Source organism: Canis lupus, chromosome 25 (genome assembly GCF_003254725.2).
Source record: "Canis lupus dingo isolate Sandy chromosome 25, ASM325472v2, whole genome shotgun sequence".
In the NCBI taxonomy this organism is placed as follows: domain Eukaryota; kingdom Metazoa; phylum Chordata; class Mammalia; order Carnivora; family Canidae; genus Canis; species Canis lupus.
In genome coordinates this window covers 8,099,925-8,123,798 of record NC_064267.1, presented here as the reverse complement: position 1 = coordinate 8,123,798, position 23,874 = coordinate 8,099,925, and the positions used below count along the sequence as shown (strand labels likewise).

Genomic DNA, 23,874 nt, shown 5'->3' with positions numbered 1-23,874 from the left:
CTTTCATGAAGTTTAAATAATGGTTCAGGGAAGTGAACCCCAATTAGGTTTTTACCTCAGGAACATGGTGAACTCTGGTTCAACTAAATCTTCACAGTTAGATAACCTTCAGCACCTAACTGTAACTTTTGTGCTTCCCATTGCAATGGTTTACACCAATGTTAGTTTCACATTTAAATTACTATTATTATATATTATTGTGTGAATACACCCAGAAGCATTGGCACTGTTTTTAAGTTCAATATGTCTCATTTATCTTTCTGAATGCCTTTAAAAATGTATACTTCCCCCAAATACTACTTTTGGTCTTTCTCTCATTGACTAGGATTACCTTGCCTAGTTCGATTTTCATTCATATATTAGTAGATCTCATTATATTTATTGTTATGATTATTTTTCTGCATTGATTCTTCCCCCTAATGGCTGTTATTCATAGAAAACTCATACACAGGATCATTCATTCATTCTCTCACTCACTCATTCATTCTGTAAATGCTATTTGAGTTTCTACTACTTGGCAGGCAGTGGACTATTATTACTTGCTCAGAAGTATTGAAGTTTCCTGATACTATTATAGAGCTGTCTATTCCTCCCTTCAATTCTATCAATATTTGCTTCATATTTTTAGGAGCTCTAATGTTTGGTACATATATTATTGTTCTATCTTTTTGGTGAATTAAGATTCTTAACATTATATAATGTCCTTCTTTGTCTCTTATAAAAGTTTTTGACTCAAAATTTATTTTGTCTATTAGTATGTCACCCCTACTCTCTTTTAGTTATTATTGAATGGAATATATTTTTCCATCCTTTCACTTTCACCTAAATTATATCCTTAGATCCTTAGATCCAAAGTTTCTCATAGACAGTGTATAGTTGGATCCTGTTTTTTAAATCTGTTACACCAATCTATGTCTTTTGAGTGAAAAGTTCAATCCATTTACATTTAAAGCAGTTACTTATAGGTAAGGGCTTACTATTGCCTGTTATTTTCTTATTTTTTTTTTCTGTGGGTCTTATGGCTTTTTGTTCTCATTTCCTTCCTTACTGTCTTCATTTGTGTTTAGTTGATTTTTTTTTGGCAGTGGCCAGTATATATCCTATGGATATTTTCTTTGTGGTCACCATGGAGATTACATATAAACTATCCTAACATTTTAGCAACATATCTGAAACTGATAATAACTTCAGTTGTATATAGAAACTCTACTTATTTGCATCTCTGCCCCACCCCTCAGTTTACATTATTAATGTCACAGATTATATTTTTATTTATTGTGTACCCATTAACATGGATTTTTATTCTTTATGCTTTGTCTTTTAAATCCTGTAAAAGAAAGAACAGTGGAATTACAAACCAAAACTACAGTAATTCATATTTTTACATTTGTCCATATATTGATCTTTACCAGAAAATTTACATATTCATATTGTTTCAAGTTACTGTCAAGTGTCCTTTTGTTTCAACTTTAAGGACTCCATTAGTATTTCTCATAGGCCAGGGCTAGTGTTAACTCTCTCAACTTTTTTTAAATCCAGGAATATCTTAATTTCTCTATCAATTTTGAAGAATAGTTAGTCAGATTAGCATTCTCAGTTGACAGTTTTTCCTTTCAGTCCTTTAAATATATCATCCCATTGTCTTCTAGCCTGCAAAATTTCTGTTGACAAATACACTAAGAATCTTATTGAAGATCCCTTGTACATGACAAGTCACTTTTATCTTGCTGCTTTCAAAATTCTCTCTTTGTCTTTGACTTTCTGCAGTTTGATTATAATGTGTCTTAGCGTGGATCTCTTTGTGTTTATCCTGCTTAGAGTTTGTTAAGATTCTTGTATGTGTGTATCTGTGGCCTTCCTCAAAGTTGGGATATTTTTACCATTGTTTCTTCAAATCAATTTTCTGTCCCTTTCTCCTTCTCTTCTGCTTCTGGGACTCTCAAACGCATATATTGATGTTTTTGATAGTATCTCAAAAATCCCTTCACTTTTCTTTATTCTTGTTTCTTTTTGTTTCTCAGACTTAATAATTTCAAATGACCCATCTTAAAGTTTTCTGCTCTTTTTTCTGCCTGTTTAAATCTGTTCTTGAACCCCTTCTAGTGAATTTTTCAATTCAGTTATTGTTTTATTCAACTTTTTAATTTTAGTTTGGTTCTTTTTTATGATTTTGATCTCTTTGTTGATAATCTCATTTTATTCATGAATTGTTTTCTCGGATTTGTTTAGTTGTCTGGCTGTATTGTCCTTTATTTTATTGAGCATACTTACAAAAAACATTTTAAAATCTTTGTTAGGTCCAAAGCTTGTATTTCCTTGGAGTCAGTTTCTGGAGATTTATTTTGTTCCTTTGAATAGGCCATGTTTACCTTTTTCCTTGTGTGTCTTGTGATCTTTTGTTGACAATTAGGCATTTTAAGAACCCATCTTCTCACCAATTGCAGTAAACTGCCTCTGTACAGAGTAAGACACTGGTTAGCCTGACATAAAGGCTCAAGGCCTCTCAGCACTTTTCTGGAGATATATCTTCCCTAGGCCTGTGCATGTACTTTTTCTTCTCCAACTCACTTGTAATGTACAACTGCTTTTAAATCTCTTAATTTTTCCTTGAGTTTTATCCCTACTCCTTCTCAGGACCTTAGATATCCTATTGCATTCCTCCACCTGAAACCTCTTGCCCCCAGGTGTCCAGGGATCTGCAGTCCCTTGAAGCTCTAACAGGGCATTTTGCCACCCCAGCTTCAGCAGCCTCCAACCTGATAATCAAAATATGCCCCCATTCCTATCATTCTCTGAGTTAGACCAGACAGAAACCAGTCCCTCCAACAACCCAGAATGTTGCAAGCAAGTTCCACTCTTTCCTTCTGTCCTGAGGGAGGGACCGGGAATTGGGTGGCATCCTCCTGACCACGTCATGCTGTACCAGGGAGGGCAAGGGCAAGCAAAAATGACACGAAATCTCCTATTGTTTTGAGTGTGACCTTTTCTTGGCTAGGCATTCACTTGGTTGCTACAGCTTCTTAATTAGCTTCTAGAGTTCCCACAATGCTACTTTGATCCATATATTGTTGTTCATTTGGTACTTTCCGTGGGAGAACACGGCTTGGAGCTTCCTAGTCTGTCATTTTACAGTCTGACATCACCCTTGCTCATAAGTAACTCATAATCCAGACACAAAATATGAATGATAAATTTTTGTAGCTTAGAAAAAATAACTCTTAAGATTACATATCCTTGTATAAAAGAAAATAAACTTCAGAACCAGAGAAACCATTAGAAACCTGTGTACTAGACTAGGTGAGAAATGGTAAGAGCCTGAACTAAAACAGGTGTACATTCAAGATCTATTTAGGAGATGTGTCTCTAAGACTCAGTAGCCTCCTGGAAGTACTGGCCAAGGATGGAGGAGACATGGAATAAAAAATAGACTAGTAGATTCCAGTAACTGTGATTTTGGCTTAGTTTCTTAGCCATTCTGAATTTCATTTCCTCATCTATAAATAGAGTGGTTCTGAAGTTTAAAAGAGATAACACATGTCAGTGCCTAATATATAGTAGGCAACTACTAAGTATTTCTTTTTTCTCATTCTCCATCTCTACCCAGTATTAGTAGATTATGCAGCTTAATAATAAATGGTGATACTACCAACTGAATAGGAAAAGTGTAAGCCAATCTTTTAAATCTCTGTGTCTGTTGTAGTTGTTGTTTTTAACTCTTAAGCAATAATATATATTAGGCAAGTTCTATATAAGGAAGAGTTTGCATTTATATTTATCTTCATCAAACAAGCTGTCCTAAGTTTCCTAAAATTAATATCTGATTATCAGAATATTCCCCTAAAATGAAGCAGAAAGCAAGATCACTTTAGCACGCTGGTTGTTTCCAGGTTATTCCATATATTTGGAGCAAAGCAGTAAAAATAATTTGTCTCCTGCATCTTTAGCTGATGCTTTGTTACCAACTCTGAGGCTTTTAAAAAATCCTAATGAGAATTTTCTCCAAATGATTCTAATTTGACAGATTTACAGCCATGCAGATATATGTGTACATTCATGATGACAATTTGAATATTATGTTTACAGATTATGAAAGGAAAAAAAATCAGCTTACTCTCTCTCTTCCTTAAGGTTCTGACCTTTTTATAAAATTGTTTCTATAAGCCAAGATCCAAATGGCTATTAATACTAGAAAATGTAGGTTTTCATGCAACTACTATTCATATAGATTATATATCTAGCTTAGCAAGTCATAATGTAGTGGCTTATAATGGATGGTAAAGAATAATTTTAATGCCTATTCTTGAGATATTTTAGAATCAAGTTGATGTGTCTACCCCCTGATACATAACAATGTAGTTATGATTTATGCATCAAATATAAAAGATGGTATTTATGTGTCCAGATATTCCATTCTGATGGGAGAAAACTCTATTGGCTTATAAAACATGAAAGCTGAGAAGTTGGGAAAATCCAGGCATCTAGCTAGGGAGTGATGTAAGCAGTTAGTACAATGTACCCCTGGGTTCTTTTCTACAAGTCATAGACTTTCCCATACCACCAAGAAATGGAATTTTCCAGTCCCGGATTTGATTAATTATATTGTATGTTTTGAATTATTTTCAAGAAAAACTAAAGTTATAAAAATATTAAATAGCAGCATCTAATTCTTTTCTCTTCATCTTGTTGCTGTGGTACATTGCTGCACGTGATCTCTTATCTAGTAAAGTAGCCAAATATGTTAGCAAAATGTTACTTTCACAGAGAAAGAAAGAATCACATTTTTTCTTATATTGAAAATGATGAGGGGTGCCTGGGTGGCTCAGTTGGTTGAGCATTGGACTCTTGATTTTGGCTCAGATCATGATCTCAGGGTTGTGTAGTAGAGCCCCACATTGAGCTCCAAGCTGGGTGCAGAGTCTGCTTGTCCCTCTCCCTCTGCTCCTCCCCCTGCTTACAATCACGCTCACGTGTGCACACTTTCTCTCTCAAATGGGTATTTCTCTCATGTGGATAAATAAGTAAAATATTTTTTTAAAAAGACAATTATGAAACACTGACGGATTTATTATAATTCATTGTAACACACAGAGATGTGTTTTTGTTTAGCAAAGTCCTGATGGCTGGAAAGACAATTGTTCCGGACATGTCTTTTTATATTTTAACATGTTATACTATGTTATTCAGAGACTTTATTCAAGTACATCGTAGGGCTACATTTCTCAGAGATTACACATGGACATGCACAGACACAGATAGTAGTTTTGTCTCATAAAGCCTTATCACTTGAAACTCATGGCTCAGATGATAAGGTTGCCCCATGGAGTCCTGATGTAATTGAGGCAGGTGCCCATCAAGGTAACTGCTGGCTTCCCAGACTCATTCCTATAAGCCAGGTATACTGAATTCCAAGCAGTTACTGAAACCTGCACACTGTTTTCTTTACCAACTACACCTCCTACGCCATTCATGCACCTTCCCTCACCTCCATGCTGTCCCCACTTGCTGAAAGAGACTTCATCCTTCCCTGCTCTATCAATGCCTTGTTTGTCCTATAATTTTCAGCCCCTTTCAAAACTCAGTAAACATTAAACACTTCTGGAAAGCTGCATTCACATTCATGCTGAGTTGGGTCCCTTTCTAAGTACTCTTTAGAGCCCTTTGCAAACCTTGGTTATGATGTTCTAGTCATTTCTCTCACCCATTAGATAATGAGTTTCTTGAGGATAAAAACCACCTAATTTATTTATTTTTATTAAAAATACCTATAAAAAATAAATAAAAATACCTATAATACTCCCTGGCACTAGGCAGGACTCAGCAAATGTGTGTTTAATGAGCGAAGTGGACAAGTGAATGAATGATTCCAACCTGGTCTGTAAATGGAATATTGACATAGGTGATGGGGATTAAAGACTGGGTTTATCATGATGAGCCCTGAGTACTGTATAGGATTGTTGGATCACTATTTGTACACCTGAAACTATTATAACACTGTAAGTTAACCATACTGGAATTAAAATTAAAAACTTTAAAAAATTAAAATATTAAAAAAAGAGAAGCCTTGCCCATAAGATTGTAGTGGCATGGAGCAATATAGTAATAAAAATACTACTGTTAGAAAAAAAAGTGTGATGTGGGGAATTTGCTAAAGAAACCTATATTCAGCATTACCATTGCTCAAAATATCATCTGCAAGAGAGAAGTTCTGATGTTAAAGGATGGAACATGGGAAGGTTGTGATAGAGTCCATGATTTCTAGAGAAAGACAAAACTGTTGTGATTATTTAAGGTGGGGAGTGTTTGGGATACCTTTATGAATGACAAATGCAGTATTTTCTTGGAAAAGAAATCTCTTCTCTGGCTTATGCTTGTGTGGTATACCTAGAAGGGCAATCTTTAGTTGCCCAGAATAAAAACTAATCATCTTCAAAAAAAATGGAATATTGACACAAGGATCATAGCTAACTCTTACCAAGTTCCTTCCATGTGCCAGGCATAGCTTTGGTCTTTTTTGAAGCATTTGCTCATCTAATCATCTTAAAGACTCTGTGATAGAGATATCTTTATTTTCTCCATTCTATATATGAGGAATTGAGACACTGAGAGTTTGAATAATAAGATCATACCATGCACACAGATTCAACCTTGGATTTGTTGAGCCCTTTACACTCAGTCTATACTTGAAGTTATATGGCTACTAATCATAAAAATGTGTCACAATTGTCCATGCTAAAAGAATAGCTACAAGCCTTTCTTTTACTATGTTATTTGTACTAATAGAAAAAAGAAAAACAAATCACCTAAAATCCTCAACACAAATCTGTGAATATTTTCAATTTTTTTCATTAAGAAAATGTTTTTAAGTCCTATATATATATAATTGTTATCTTAACACTATATTGTATTTATATTTATGTTACTACCTTGTCTTTATAACCATAATGGTTAATGGTGTGATGATAGTATTCTAGGTGAGTTGATATCCTTAACCAATTACCTACTCTTGGACATTTGTTTCTCTCTAACAATACTGTGGTGAAAGTATCTGTATATATTGGGGATTTCCTTTGACTTTTCCTGAGCTTTTCAGAAAGAGAAATTCAGCACAAAAGCCACACCAGTTATTTAACAGCAAAATAATCAAGGGGCTCAGGCATTCAGCACTATTTCTATGGTTTCTAGAGGCCATGGACATCGGAGAAAAGACTAGCTATGACAGGGTTCTTGTCCTGATCCTCATTAACTGGGTAATCTGCCCTATGGGGGAAATGCCCCATATCCAACAACTCAGACAGAGGGCAGTCAGAGGAAGAACCCCTAGTCCATACCACTTTAGAATACAAAATACAATCTGGTGAAATTTGGCATCTCTTATGGCTACACAAGAAGGTCAGGGGGAAATTGTCAAGACAGGGCCATGTACATCATGTGAGGTCTGTGAAAGGAGGAAGTAGCCCTAAACTAAAATTTTCCTGAATTCTTTAATGGTCCTCAGGGAAATTTAATGCTGAAAAATCTTAGGAATTTAAAAAACAAGCAAACAAAAAGTGCCAGCTGGTGTCACTGATGTCTGCTTTCTGGCACAGGTAACTACAGAGCCATTGAACATCTATCTAGATTCTTGAGACTGGTCAGAGAGGAGACTGTTGCTTATGTGATGATAAGGATCATTTCTATTATTGTAGTTTATGTGCAAGCACTTAGCATATTACTTGACACATAATAGGTGCTGAATTTGTGAAGTCATAGTGGAATAGAGAGCATATGTGCTTTGAAATCAGAAAGATTTGGGTTTGTGTGGTGCCTGGGCAGCTCATTCGGTTGAGCGTCTGACTCTTGGTTTTGGCTCAGGGCATGATCTCAGGGTCATGAGACTGAGCCCTGCATTAGGTTCCATGCTTAATAGAGAGTCTTCTTTAGATTCTCTCTCTCCCTCTGCCCCACCTTCCCCCTCTCCAAAATAAATAAATCTTTTTTAAAAAAAGAAAGAAAGAAAGATTTGGGTTTGAAACTTGTATCTATCACTTACTGCCTGTCTGGCCTTGGATAAGTGACTTCACCTCTCAGAGCTTTAGAACCATCATGGAAAACAAGGACAATCTGATTTACCTTGCCTGGTGATTTGTACATTGTTTGGATGTGTAATGATTAGTAGGAGGTCATCACATGGGAAAATCCAAAGATTGCCTATGGCAGAACAACGTCTTGGGTAAGAGAAAGTAAATAGGTAAGAGGAAGGGAGAGAAGTGTTCAGGAATATAACTTTATCCCAAAGTGAGAGAACTGAAGGAAAAATACAAATAAAGTATGTCAGGAATTCACCAGAAATATAATAGAAAGTGAAAGAACCAGCGTTTCTAATCCTTATAAAACTGACTAGGTATTTCCCACTTGTTGGATCTTAATCCCTGGTATGGGTAATCTCATTTTTTAAAAATTTGGCTTCTTTTTTACTTCTAGGTATGTTATAACTTAAATAAGAGACAGATTTTATAACATTGAGACACTGAAGTATTGTCTTTAATAGATCCTGCCCCTTTTTAGAACATCATAAAATTTATTTTGGAACTCTCATTTGGTCTGCAAAGTGCTTCCTAGAAATTTCCTTAGAAGATTAAGTTGACGTAAAATAGAAAGTACAATTTGATAGGAATTTTAGAATCCTATTTATTTTTAGGGATAGTATATCTCATTTAGACGTGGTGTGTGTGTGTGTGTGTGTGTGTGTGTGGGTGGGTGGGTGGGTCGGTGGGTGTACTTTGGTCAAATAATGTTACATAGTGCAGATACTGGGTAAGGACTCTTTAAAAGCAAAAACTAAAAGACAACCATAAAAACAGCACCCTGAGCTCTTCCCATGGTGATCTTCTCAAAGGCTCCTCCTTATTCTTCTGTTGTTTCATACTTGAGGATAGCTGGCAATGCTGGGCCTCCTGTAGAGATTTTTTTTTCTGATTTTTAAAGAATTCTTCCATCTATTTAAACAGCACTCCAACCTTATAAAGTGAACATTGGTTAAGAAAAAAAAAACAAAAAAAAAACCTATCAGCTTCTACACAGACTTCCAAGATCTTCATTGTCATCAGATCAGGATACCAACTTCTTTGGTTCTCCCAAGAATGGATGTGCCTTTCTCTTTAACTCATAACATATATTTTCTTTGATTTATTTGTGGTTTATATAGCGTTCAGGTTTTTTTTTCTCTTAAATTAAAAAATAATTATGAAGCACTTTGTCAAAAAAAGAATAAAAAATAATATCATAGATACCTATGCATCCACTTTCAAAACAAGTAATAATATTTTAAGAAATTAAACCTTTCATATATAAATCTTCCTAGACTTACAATGCAGTTACATCCCGATAAACCTGTTATAAGTTGAAAATATCATAAGTCAAACATGCATTTGATACATTACTGAACATCAAATCTTAACCTAGCTACCTTAAAACATGCTCAGAACACTTTACCTTGGCCTATGGTTGGACAGAATCATCTAACACAACTCTTGTTTTATAAGAGTGTTGAATATCTCATATAATTGATTGACTACTGTATTGAGAGTGATAAACAGAATGGTTGTAGTTATATTGGCTATATTTGCAAGTGCCTGGCTGACTGGAAGCTGTGGCTGCTGCCTAGCATCATCAGAGAATATTGCACCTCCTATCCAAATTAGAATTTCAATGCATGGTTTCTATCGAATGCCTGTCACCTTTGCACCATCATAAGGTAAAAAAATTCTTAAGTTGAATCATCATAAGTTGGGTACCATCTGTGCACTGAGACATCCTTCTCCATCCTTTCCCCATCTGTCCCTCCCAAAAGTTAGCAATGGATTCCTGACGTTGGTGTGCTTCATTCCTATGAGGCATTGTAGTAGGTTTGTGACATATGTATGTATCCACAAGAATACATCTTGTCATAAGCCCTTATTTCCTGTCTCCACACTGGTCTTAGAGCTCCTCAAACTCCCAGCTTGTCAAGACCACCCACTGTTCCTCAACAGTATCTTGTAGTTTCACCCTAGTGTTTACTTCGTGGCTTCATTTTCAGAGACCATTTTCTTGCAGTAATCCTTTTATGTCTGTGGGAATGTTCTAATGGGACTCTGCCTAAGACCATGTTTGGTATGAGCACTTATCAGGACCCCTATCTACAGTCATGAATCGCCCAGGTCTCAATTTGCCCAGTTGTGTCACCTCATAAGTGTAAGATTCTGTGATTGTTAAGAACTGTAATGTGAGATGCCAAGTACTTAGGACCTTGACAAAAGGGTTTTTATAAAAATATTAACTCAGTGTTGCATAACACTGCATAAAAAATTTTTATAGCAATTTTGTTATAAAACAACCTTCATTGCTTCTTTTGTTAAGAATGCTTCCCAAAGTGACCATAGGTATTTTCTAAAAGTCGACACATAGGACCCTAAAGTAAAGTATTTGTTTAATAAGTGAAAATGTTGCTTTTAGCAAATAGCCTCAAAACCTTGCATTCTTTTTCTTAATAATGGCTGTTTTGTGTTTCTTTCTTAACAAAGCTTCTTTTGCCCTTATCTATTCCTTAGTCAAGACCACTGCCAAATTTTTGATTATTTGTAACTTACTTTGTAGGTTACTTTGATGAAGATGAATCTGACCACTTACTGGAAGGATAAAACTAGAAATCCTAGTAAAGTCAAATTTCACCCGAAACATTCTGTTCTAACAGAGTCATTTTTCCTTTTAGAAAACCTGGCATGGGACTCTGTCCCCAGGGCCAGGTTTCACCTGTACCTTCCAATGCCTCTAATGCTTTGCTACATCTACTTGTTATCTGCTTAAAGGCCAGGAAACCTAAGGAATATAATGGGGTTTTAGTCAAACTGAGGACTAACATTGAGTAATTTACAATTTTTCCTGATTAAATGTCTTTGTGAAATTGGTGGAGATAACACGTACCTTGAGCTCCCCCGCCCAGAGCCCCATACCAGCGCATAATCACACTGTCATCAATGCCAGCTTACCCTGGGAGTTGCATAATGTGTGATTTACATGTAGGGCACTCTGGACCCCCCCCCCCCCGACAATGCCACCAGTGCCACTGCCAACTCCCTATTGCTAGCACTAAGGATTGTACTGAGTTCTGAACCATGACTACAGCTTCTTTCATTTAAAAAAAATGGAACTGCATATTTGTATTTCCCCATTCTAAAATGCTTTGAAATGCATTATGGGATAAACCTAATCTTAGGAAGGCATTCTGATGGAAAATAAAGAACCTATTGAAAGGGGAGTGTGATGGGATAACCCTGACAAGTGATTCTGGAAGTTTATGGAAACCTTGAGGTAGAAGTCTATCAGTCCTGAGAGGGTGGGGGACAGGTGAACCTTCAAGGTCCTTGCCGAGCAGAAGATGTAACTGAGCTACTTTTTTGGAGTCTGTCCCAGTAAAGTGTTGAACTGACATCCAAACCAAACAACAGGATCCTGGGCTGCTTCAAAATGCCATCATATGACTATGATATAGGTTACGATACAGATGCTGTGGTCTGCAGTTTTCTTTATTTGGAGCTTTGTGGAGATTGGGTGTGGTAACCTCATGAATTCTTCATCTCTAAAGAGCCTGTACACAGAAGATACCTTTCCAAATGTAGCGGGTGGTAACTTTGTTTCCATTAGTACAGGTACAAATGCCCACCTGATTTCCATAGACACACTATTTTCACCTTATTAATTTATACTGGGTATTAAGTGACCTGTTCCTCTGTTCCCTGGAAGCCATTTTGTTTCCTTGGGATTAATTTCTTCATGTCTTTACTGATATGAAGTTTCATATCAGTAAAATTGAATGTTCAATACCAATATGAATCTTTTAACCTCTCTGATATAATTTAACTATCAGGAGTATCTATCACTGATGTTTTAACCTTTCAATTATGCCACTGACCTATTTCTAGATCCAGCTACATTTATGTATTCATTCAACAAACATTTAGAATCTCTGATGTTCCAAGCCCTATACAAGGCAGAGACTGAAATTGCAAAATAGGGACAAGAAGATAGTCCCTAGTAGTAATCACAACTCTATAAGCATTACTCCAGTAGAGGTCAATGTGTCATGGGACCATACAGGAAGCAGCTCTATTAAAACTTTAAGAACTTAAAAATTATGTTCCTAAAATAGAATCTCAAATATCCTGATCCTTAAATTTACTATTGCATATTCTTTTTTTAAAAAAGATTTTATTTATTTATTCATGAGACACACATACACACACACACACACACACACACACACACACACACACAGGCAGAGACACAGGCAGAGGGAGAAGCAGGGTCCATGCAGGGAGCTGGACATGGGACTCGATTCCTGGTCCCCAGGATCAGGCCCTGGACTGAAGGCAGCGCTAAACCACTGAGCCACCTGGGCTGCCCACTTTTGCATATTTTGATGTAATTATTTACTTGTTTCTGTGTTATTGAATAATTTCATTCTTCCTTATAATCTAGTTAGTCACTGATATATACTCACTACTTCTCTATCCTCCATCTATTTTCTTCAAAAAATGATACTTCCATTTATTTCTCTTTTCTCAAATGGATATCATAAGGAAAATATCAAGAATTCAGCAACAGTTGGAAACAACTCCACAAAGAAAAGTTGCTCTTTTAGACATAGTAGTTTCTAGTAAAGACAGTAACAATCACAGATAAAGATACAATAGTTAACCAATTACATTTTGAGTTGGTTTACTCAAATATATTTATGTTCTTTTTTTCTAAGATTTCATTTATTTATTCATGAGAGACACAGAGAGAGAGGCAGAGACACAGAGAGAGGGAGAAACAGGCTCCTTGCAGGGAGCCCAATGTGGGACTTGATCCCCAGACCCAGAATCACGCCCTGAGCCAAAGGCAGATGCTCAACCACTGAGCCACCCAGACATCCCTATATTTATGTTCTTAATGACGTACTGTGGAGGTATCTGTATGCATAGTTATTGGGAATATTTTGAAGATGTGAGATGTGTTTAGAGTGTAGCTAGAAGTCAATAGGTTGTGAGTTTTTGAAGAGGAAAACGGATGTATGGTACAGAATGGCAATTCAATGGCATATTTTTGTGGAAAGAAGATAATCTCTTTGCTTACATAGTAAAAATAGGGAAGTGCTTAAATTCAAACAAACCAATATCTATTGATGAAAAGGAATAATTGAACATTAATGTGTTTATTGATAGTTAAGCATAGTATAGAATTAGTTAGAGTCAAACAGCTTAACCAGGGGCACCTGGGTCATGATCCTGGGGTCCTGGGATTGAGTCCCACCTCCATACTCCCCTCAGGGAACCTGCTTCTCCCTTTACCTATGTCTCTGCCTCTCTCTCCCTGTGTCTCTCATGAGTAAATAAATAAAATCTTAAAAAAAAAAAAAACAGCTTAACCAAAGTAAAAGAAGAAATTTTAAGATAGAAAACATGGTGCCTGTAATGGAAATTATACAGAAAAATGGAATATATAAACTGAAGACAATAATAAAATCATGCATTTGAAGGAATAATGCAATAAAAGCCATGCATTAGAAGGAAGGTGGGTGGTGGCCTTAATTATTTTTTCTTCCAATTCAAGAATACCCTCCATAATACCTTCAATACATCTGTTGGATTGTTATGGGATTCTTTTAACTCTTTTGGAAATTTTCAGAGAAAAAGAGTTTCCTACTTTGAGATCAGTCCGTTCCATTAGTAAGCAACTCTAATTGCTAGAACCTTTACCTCCTATTTTAAACAAATTCAACCACCTATACCATCTACCTCATTCTGTGCTGTGAAGACACATGAAATAAGTCCAGTCTTTCTTCATTGTGACAACACTTTGCTCATACTTAAAGAAAATGCCATGGTTCTCTAAGTTTCTCTTCTTAACCTCAATATCTCCCAAAATCAAATTATTCTCCATTGGAGCTTATTCTCATACTTTTCAATATCCTGGGACTCAGTTCATCAATGTCCCCTTTAAAATATGCAGCAACACCTCCTGATGTGGTCTGAGCCCTGGCAGAATGACAGGTGGGCTCTTTATTCATCCAGCTCAAGATTATATTTCTTTTTGAAAGGTAGTCCTATCATGTTATTGTTTAGAAAAAGAGTTTATTTAGTACTGGGGCACCTGGGTAGCTCAGTTGGTTAAGTGTCTGACTCCTTGATTTTGACTCAGGTCATGATCTTGGAGTCCTGGAATCAAGCTTCATATTGGGCTCCATGCTCAATGGGATGTTGGCTTGGGATTTTTTCTTCCTGTTATCTACCCTCCCCCTGCAATCTCTCAATCTCAAATAAATAAATAAATAAATCCTTTTAAAAAAAAAAAAAAAGTTGAGTACTTTCATTCCCGACCTTCTGAGCTTTGGGTATTTCTATTCTGTGTTTGGGTTTGTTTGTTTTTTAAATTCAGAAACGCTAACTGAGCACCATGCTGTTTTAGGCACAATGTTGGGCCCTGAGGACAAAAGATGAGTAAGGCTCTAGCTGAAGGATTTTATGATATTCTAATGGGAGTGACAAGCACATAAAAAATAGAGAATTAACTGCCTGGGAAAACTGGCTAATCATTCATTAAACCAATAAATATTTACTGAGAACCTTCTATGTGCATGGCACATAATAGATATTCATTTGTAGTTTCAGCAGCCCCTTAAGTATGGTACCAGGCTGGCGTATTTCTAGGTTATCAATGAAAGTTTAATGTACTTTTTTGTGAACTCCATTACTACATTTTCTTAAGTTTTTAATCCAGTGATATGAGAATAGGTCAATGTAGTAAATAACTATTGGTTCCTAAATGATTACTAATTTCTTTTTAAGCACTTAAAAACTACTTGTTTTATAATTTGCTCTGTAATTTGGACATAAAAGAAAGTCCATGTTATAGTCTCACAGCTTCTAAACTATACTTTTCTTCCTCTTTCTTTGGGGTTGACTACTTCTCACCTTCGCTGTTCTTTCTCCAAGACTAAAAATCTGTCAGTTGTGATCACACTGACAGATTTTTCAGAAAGCTCATTTATGATTTATCTGAGTCTGAAGATTTGAACCCAGAGTGTCTGAGTGTTCTCTTATTCTCTCTTACTTACACTGGGTTTTTATTCCCTTAAACTCATGTTTGTTATAATTTAAAAATAAGGCTCACTGATTGAGAGGACAGACACAAAGTGCTTGTGAAGAATTCAGTACTTTGACCACAGTCCTGAATCCATTCCTCCTTCATTCAGTGGGTATTTATGAGTGCAAGCAGCATTCCAGATGCTGGCCGAGGATGTACCTTGGAGCAAACATCCTTAGCTCAACAAACAAATTGTTCCTTTGGGTCCTTAATTGTGATTCATCCTGGACTTCTAGCCTTCCTGCCCAAATGCACAGATTTGTGCCTCATTAGTGTTATTTCTTCATCAAGCTTTTGTATATCTGCTTCTGAAATTCTTGTTCCCTAGAGAGATTGCGTGGCTACCACATAAGTACCTTTGTATGTCTCTGTTTTTACTTCTCATGAGGATCATTTGGGACACGGGTTCAGAACATTTTATTTTTTTAAGCTGTATTCTCTTTAAACTCTCTGGGTGAAAATAATACTCATATTTTCTTTGAGATAGTAATAAAGGATAAGAAAAGAATATGGAACAACTTCAGGCAAATATTTGGGGAGAAGCATTACAGGTTTCATGTGGGAAAGAACAGGCCATGGTCTGGTAACAGCAATTGGTTGAAGCTAGTCAATATATGACAAGGAGTCGTAAGTGACCTTACATTTTGATAGCTCCCTATCACAAATATGCTTGATTTTTTGTTTTAGTGCTTATGTTTTCTGTGAGTTATTTAATATAAAACATATCCATTATATAAAACACAGATGTAAAAACTATACAGTGCAAAGCCTCCCTTCTTTCCCTGTATTATCCTATCTATCCAGTCCTTACCCTCTTTACATTACCACAATTACTGATTTCTTTATACATATACAAGTAAATATAAATATAGATTATTGTACCTCTCTTTAACACAAAAGGTAGATTTTATGAAGCTGGCTTCCTGACTTGCTTTCTAACACTTCATATATCTTGGAAATTTTTTCAAATCAGTATGGGGAGAGGTCTTTGTGGTTGCTTAAAGAATATTCCACTGGTATATGTACTATTATTTGCTTACGTACTACCCCATTGATGGGTATTTATGTTGCTTCCAGCACTTTGCTATGATAAATACTGCTCCAGTGAATAAACAAATATGAGCCAGTGTATCTGTAGAACCAATTTCCAAAAGTGGAATTACATGTAATTATAGTTTGGCTAGAAGCTGCCATATTAACCTCCTTTGGGATATGTATCAATTTATATTCCTTCTAGTAACGTATGACAGTCCTATTTTGCCATAATCTCACCAACAGAATGTATTGTCTAAATTAATTATTACAGCTTATTATGCACTCATAACTCTCCCAAAATTTTAAAAATTTCTCTGATGCCTATAGCTATGACATTTTTCATATCCTAGTGGGGAGCACAGCACTGCTTACCTTATTTTCTCTAATTTCAGAGCATGAAGTGCCCATTCTCATATTCTAGGCCTTGATCTCATCCTCCAAAATCAATCAGGACTTGGTTCCCCAGTCATCCTCTTGCCCTTCTGAATCTTCTGCATGTCATTTTCTATTTCTTCCCTTATGCCCATGAGCATACTCCTACTAACATTATTAAAAATAAATAAACGGAAAAGCCCTCTCTGGGCCCCTGTTTTCCTATGGCAGCAGTTTTCAGGGTTTCATGTATTAGTAAACTGTGAGAGTCCTTCCGGTATGAAGACATCTAGAGAATTGTTTTATGATGTAAAATAATGTACATGAATTCTTACTCTGCTCTTGTAAGTGGTAAGTTGGATCTGATCCTGTCCTATTCTTTGTCACAAAAGAATCCCCAACCTAGAGCCCCAGCATAGATGTCTACACAGTTCTAATCCTGTTTATCCAATTGCCTGAAAGACATGGATCCTCATAGTCCTATTGTCTCAAAGCCAAAGTGCTCAAAAATGAGCCCAGCTTCCCATCCACCCTGGCATATCTCCTTGCCCTCTCTCTCAGTTGGTGGCATCACTATGCCCCTAATCATCCAAACTTGAAATGGAGTAGTCCTTGAATCATCTCTCTCCCTCCCCCACCAAATCTAACCAATGGCTTCCCATTACCTCCCAAATATTAACGGACTCTGCACCCCCTACCATCACTAAGCTGGTTTAGGTCCTCATCATTTTGTATCTGACCTTTTGTGAGTTTTTAACTCATCCCTGCCTGCATTTTTGTCTCCCTTAATTCATCCTTTATCAGCTATGTTCCCTGGTGTGAAAGTCTCAGTCACCCTCTTAACCCTTCACGTATCAACCACCTACAGGATAAAAAACTAAACTCCCTGTTGGCAAAGGTCTGTTTCCTCCATCTCTCCAGTCTCTTCTTTTGTCACTTCTTGCTCCCTAATTTTTTTATTCCAGTTACTTCCAGTTCCTACCATTCTCCATGCCACATCTCCTCTCAATGTCTGTAAAAGCCTTCAGATATTGAGCACTTCTTATGTGCCACATACTGAGCTATACATATAATACACACTCCCTTAACTGGAATGCTTTCTTTGTCCTCATCGCCCCTCTCTAAGTTACATGTGGCTCCCTGTGGCTACCTCTATCACTACAACTCTTACCATATTACCCAAACCACATATGTAAGTTTAAAATTTTTAATAGCCACAATAAAGAAGAAAAAAAAACTGGCAAGTTGATTTAATATTTTCTATTTAATCCAACATATCCAATATGTTACCATTTTGACATGTAATCAATGTAAAAATTACTATTGAAGTACTTTTTATTCTTTTTTTTGTGTGCTAAATCTTTGAAATCTGATGCATCTTTCATACAGCACAACTCAAGGTTCAATAGCCACATGGGACTAGTGGCTACAGTATTGGATTAGTACAGGGTTAGGCTGTGACCCAATGAGGACATATACCATTATTTTGTGTCCCTGTCACAAAGCTCAATGCCTAGCATTTGGTAGATAATAAATGTGGAAGTAGGCAAGTGGAAAGAGGCAATCTGCAAGTCACCATGCATATGTAACAAGGAGCATCTTTATTAAGGTGTTTTTTTTTTTTTCTTTTGCATTTCCTGATGTTCAGCCTATCTCTATTCTGCAAGCATATTTATTTCTATAAGGTTAGGTTGGTTGCAGTAGAAATACAGAGTAAAAGAAGGAATCAGTATTTGGCTTTCTGATATCCAAAGTCAAGCTCTTTCTTTTATTTCTTTTTTAGAGAAATAAAAGGGATGTTTTAGGATTGTTTTTTTTTTTTTTTTTGGCTTTTTTGTTTGTTTTTTAGTTCTCATTGATTTATCAAAATTTAGATGTTGCAGACTATCAAATATACTAAAATCTGCTTATAATTCAACATGTCCAAGAAAGGTCTTACTGTCTGCCTGTCCTCACTGGAAATAAAAGGAATTTTGTATATAGTGCATGTAAATACGCATAATCTATTTAGGATACAATAAGAAATTAGCAAAAGAAATATCACTATTCAAGGTGATCAAGTGATTTTAATGGAACTGAGACCTGGCTATGTAGCATTTAGATAAAAGATATTATGCCCCAGGGTAAAGAACAAAAGATAAGAATAATAGAATGCACTAATTTATTCTAGGTTTCTACCCATTTACACAAAAGGTTCTTTAAGATGTGGATTCTTTCTCCACCTTTGACCCCATTCAAAATGTCCTAACACTGAAACAATGTTGCAAGATAACAAACATAAAAGAATGTTAGGGAGGAAGAGTAGAGCTCAGCCTTTACTGAGTGGAGACAAAGGGCTGATTTGTTGCTCTTTTAGTTATTAGAAAAGATCATTAAGGCCAAGTGGGATGCACATGGCTAAAGAGGACACACCTGAACAAACAGGTATTGAATTTAAAGAATGCCTTCAAGTCTCTTCTGGGCTAGTTCCCAAGGCAGACTCAGAAGGTACTTGCTTGCCAGATACCTACTAATCTAACCCCCTGGGAAGGGAACATTTTCTCCATGACTATATGAGGTGTCTCTTGAAAGTTCCAAATCTAATTTTTTTTTCTGTTTGCTTATTGGTACAGTGCTAAGTTTTGAATAATTAAAAGAGTAATGTTTGATGGTGGAATGGAAACTGTCCTAATGGTCCTATATGCAGGAAAGACTTCACAGACATTTCAGTGTCCCTATAACAAGAAATTGATGTCAGCCTATAGATTCAGGTTGACAGTTCCTGGGACAGAATGTATATTCAGGTGAATTAGAAAATGTAATATGAAATGTCATCTGCAAAATAAAAAAAAACTGAACACTTAAATTTTTGTTTTCAGGAGAAAAGCTAAGAAGCTTCCAATCAAAAATACAAAAAAAAAAAAAAAAAAAAGAGAGAGAGAGAGATGCTTGGATAGTGTCCTGGAATAAACCACTGAGGCTCCTTTTGCCTTCCCATAGAATTTATTTATTTTGCATTTATGGAATGTATAAAATATGCTGAGGGCTGTGTCCTCCATTATTTTACCCCAGGCATTTAACAGAATGTCAACTTTCCATGTAGGGGACCTGCCAATTGCACACACTCTCTACCTACTCCACGGCATGTTGAGGTCACCATCTTCCCATTATGTGCTCCTTCCTCTAATGAAGCTTCCAGTATCCCTTTCAAACACCTGTGTTCTCTATATTCTTTCCCTATCAAGTGTCCTCCAGAAATGGTCTAAAGTTTTACATAAAACTAATAGAGCAAAATTTCATCAAAGACCTGAACAACTGAGGCTTCTGTATGTGTGTCTGTTTTTCATATAACAAGGTCTTGCTGTCTGTCTTATTTATGGGGTAAGGAGGATGAATTAACTGAGGAGGAAGAATTAAAATTTATCAAGAACACTACTTGTACTTTCTAAGATTAAAAATAAAATAGGGTGGGTTTTTGGGGTGGGGTGGGGATGGAGGCCTAAAGGCTGGACCTTCTTCCTAATGAGCTGTCAGAAAGGAATGGAAGTAATCTTTTGGTCTGAGTGGAGGGTGGGGTGGAAATAAATGCAGAGCGGTGTGATTGATTCTTTGGGGCAGGAAGGCAACAGAGTTGCAGGTTCTGGGAGAGGTAGATGCCCAAGGTGGTGCTTGAATCCATCTCAGTGAGACAGGTCCTCAGAAGAATTGGGCCCCCTATAGCCAAGCACTGGCACTTCAACCTCAGAGTCTGAGCAAGGGTAATCTGAGATCAGGCAAAGGGGGTGGAGTCCCTGTGGGGAACTTCACTTCCAAATTTCCCACCATTTGAGGCAGAAAGGGGGGCAGGAGAGACTTGACCTCCACATGGAAGAGCAGCATCAGACAGCCAAAGGGGCTCCAACCCCAACAGCAGTGTGTGGGGCAACAGAAGGGTCAGAAGACTTAGTGGGATTTGTTCACTTGAAAATGGTTTGTTTTATGCTTGTGAATTTCATTGCACTTAAAAAAAGAAAAGGTTTATTGGTGAGGACTTAACTGTTCTCTGAAACTAGAAGTGTGGCAATCCTCTTGTTCGAGTGGTCAAAGCCTCAAGGGATTCTCAAATGATCCAAAGAAAGAGGAGGAACACTAGAGACAGACATAAGAGAGGAACAGACAGACGCTGGTACTGGCTCTGATTTAGTTGGAGAAAATACAGAAGTTTGGTATCACTTGACCCTCAAGGGTTGTGGAGCAATGCATATCCATTATGCTCTAAACAATATTGATGGCTTTCCACTGCCTACAGAAATAAAAAAGCTAAAAGAGTTTTAATGGTATTCCAGACTCTATGTGAAGCTCTAAATCCTTTCTAGTCTCCTGTCCTATCATCTTCCAGCTACCCTGGTTCCATAGCTGGTCCCTGATGTCATTTCTGTTTGGATATCTCTGTTAGATGACCGTTTGGGATTTTTAATGGGTTCCACGTGAGGGGAAGAGCCTTCGAAGAGCAGACCTGTTTATTAATTGTTCATCTGTTACCGTTCTAATATCCCCATTTCTTCTTTACCCTCAACCCCTCAACCTGGTGTCTTCCTACACCATATAAATATTTGCTATCTCAGTAAAAAAAAAATCTCACTTTTCATCTTGTCAATCACTTAGCCATTTCTTGGCCTGGTATATTTATTCATTTACCCAGGAAATATTCAACAAATACACCAGGCACTATGCTTTGTCCTAGGAATCCAAAGAGAAATAGAGCATGGACCCAGAAAAGCCCTGAAATTCTAAGAGAAATAGAGAGGAAGTTTCCCCCCAAAAAAGAAGGTTTGCCTCTAATTGCAGTTATTTGATTTAATTGGTGCTTATTTACATCTCTTTAGAAGGGTTTCAAGAGTACAAATGACTTAAAGATGTTTTGAAGAAAAAAAAAAAAGATGTTTTGAAGACTTGTATTTATTTCATTGATCCCATCTTTGCTTAAAATATTGAACAATTCAAAAGAATTCTGTCAGCCATTGTGGTACCTTATGCCTTTTAGTAAATACCATAGCTAAAGGGCCACAGACTCTGAAGCAGGACCACTCAAAATCCCCTTTTCCAGCCCATTGCATCTTTGATTAAGAAACGTGCAAAGCCTAAAACAGTACATCATGGGAGAGATGATTTGGCCAAAATAAGACATTAAACAGCGTATGGGTAATACCTGAGAAAATCTGGATATGAGCATGTAAACATACTGATTTTTCTCTTCCAACATAGGTGCCAAAGGAGGGAAAACAATGTGTTGGACCGTATCCAATTAGGATAAAAACTATAGGAGGTGGATGAAGCCTACAACTTTGATTTTTGAAAGAGATTAAGTCTGGGTGGGCAAAGGTGATGGTGTCCCAAAGGACGGAGGTGGTGGGACATCTGGGGAGGTGCTGAGCCATTCTCCAGTCACATATGAGTGGTCTTCTCTTAGCTAAAGTATATTTGTTTTGAAAAATAATAATAAAATATGTCACTTTAAATTCTGTGATTTCTATGCTTGATTTCACTTGTTTTTTTTCAAGCTATGCTCTTTCCTATAGAGATGCTTAATATGCTTGTCACGAGAAGGAAGTAGTTTCTTTTAGGTTCATTACCTGGACAATGGTAAATAGATGATGTGGAAACTTACCTAACATGAGAAAGTAAATTCTGGAATGTAAATTACCTTCTGTCTGTAGCATTCTGTTTGTGACTTAATTATTGTCTATTTTTACTGATTTTCCTAGCCCCTAGAGTTTATGGGAAAGAATTTCATCATCTCAGACTTACCTCCAACCAGAAAAAAAAAAAAAAAAAAAAAAAACTTTTTCCGCATACTATATCTTTTGGTTTATAGTTTTTACCTCGAATTTTCTGCACCAGGGTTAGATTGTGTGTGATGTTTCCACCATTATTTCTAGAATATTCAGAATATTATTGGTTAAAACAAATAGGTCTACCTGGAGCAGTGTAAATTATAAGAGATAATAGTGTTTGTATAGCATACTACACGTTCACATGCGTTGCTTTATTTAATTACCAAACTAAGAACCAGAGTCAGGTAATATCACTATCCCCAATTTACAAATGGAATAAACCAAGACTCTGAGAGATTATGTAATTTACTAAGAAACAGTCAGAAATGGGAGCTCTAAGTTCAATCAATTTTTTTTACTCCAAATCCAGCATTGATTCCACTCTTTCCTTAAAAATCATGTTTGTACTATTTCTCTAAGGCAGTCCAGCTCTGGAATCAGGAGACCTGAGTTTGAATCTCAGTCCTACCAATTACTAAACATGTGGCCTGGACAAGGTACTTGACCTCTCAAAACCTCATCATATCTTGAGGCAATTGCATCCAGTTGGTGACTGACCTATCTCTTGGGATTATGAAGATTAAATCAGATCGTACTTATAAAGTTCAAGCATACAGAATTTTTATTTTTGAAGTATAGTGGACATAGAATGTCATATTAGTTTCAGGTGTACAACATATTGATTTGACAATACTATCTCACCACAGTAAGTGTAGTCACTATTGTCACTATACAGCATTTACAGTATTATTGACTATATTCCCTATGCTGTACTTTCCATCTCCATGACTTACTTATTTTATAACCGGAAGTTTGTATCTCTTAATACCCTTCAGCAATTTTGATCATCCCCTTACCTCCCTCCCCTGGCAACCATCGGTTTGTTCTTTATATTTATGTGTCTGTTTCTGTTTGTGTGTGTGTGTGTGTGTGTGTGTGTGTGTGTGTTTTAGGTTTCACATATGCTATTTGTCTTCTCTTATTTCACTTAGCATAATACCCTCTAGGTTGTCATCTAGACATAATACCATCCATGTTGTCACAAATGACAAGATCTCATTCCTTTTTGTGTCTAAGAAATATTCCATGGTATATATACCTCACCTTCTTTATCCATTAATGTATCAGTGGACACTTGTATTGCTTTCATATCTTAGTTATTGTAAATAATGCTGCAATAAACATAGGGGTGCATGTATCTTTTCAAATTAATGTTTTGTTTTCTTTGGGTAAATTCCCAGAAGTAGAATTACTGGATTGTATGATAATTCTATTTTTTAATTTTTTTAGAAACCTCCATACTGTTTTCCAAGTGGTTACATTGATCTATATTCCTACCAAAATAGTGCATGAGAGTCCTGTTTCTTCCACATCCTCACCAATACTTCTTTTTCTTGTCTTTTTGATACTATTCTGACAGGTATGACATGATACCTCATTGTGGTTTTGATTTTTATCCCCCTGATGATTAGTGATGTTGAGCATCTGAAATGATATATCTGCTAAGGGGTTAATATCCAAAACATATAAA

At 36.5% G+C, this 23,874-nt stretch overlaps 1 protein-coding gene across 4 annotated transcripts in view; it reads left to right on the top strand.

Annotated features, from left to right (window-relative positions):
• Positions 1-23,874, top strand: part of FRY (FRY microtubule binding protein) — a 428,614-nt gene that overhangs the window by 112,384 nt on the left and 292,356 nt on the right. The window lies entirely within an intron of this gene.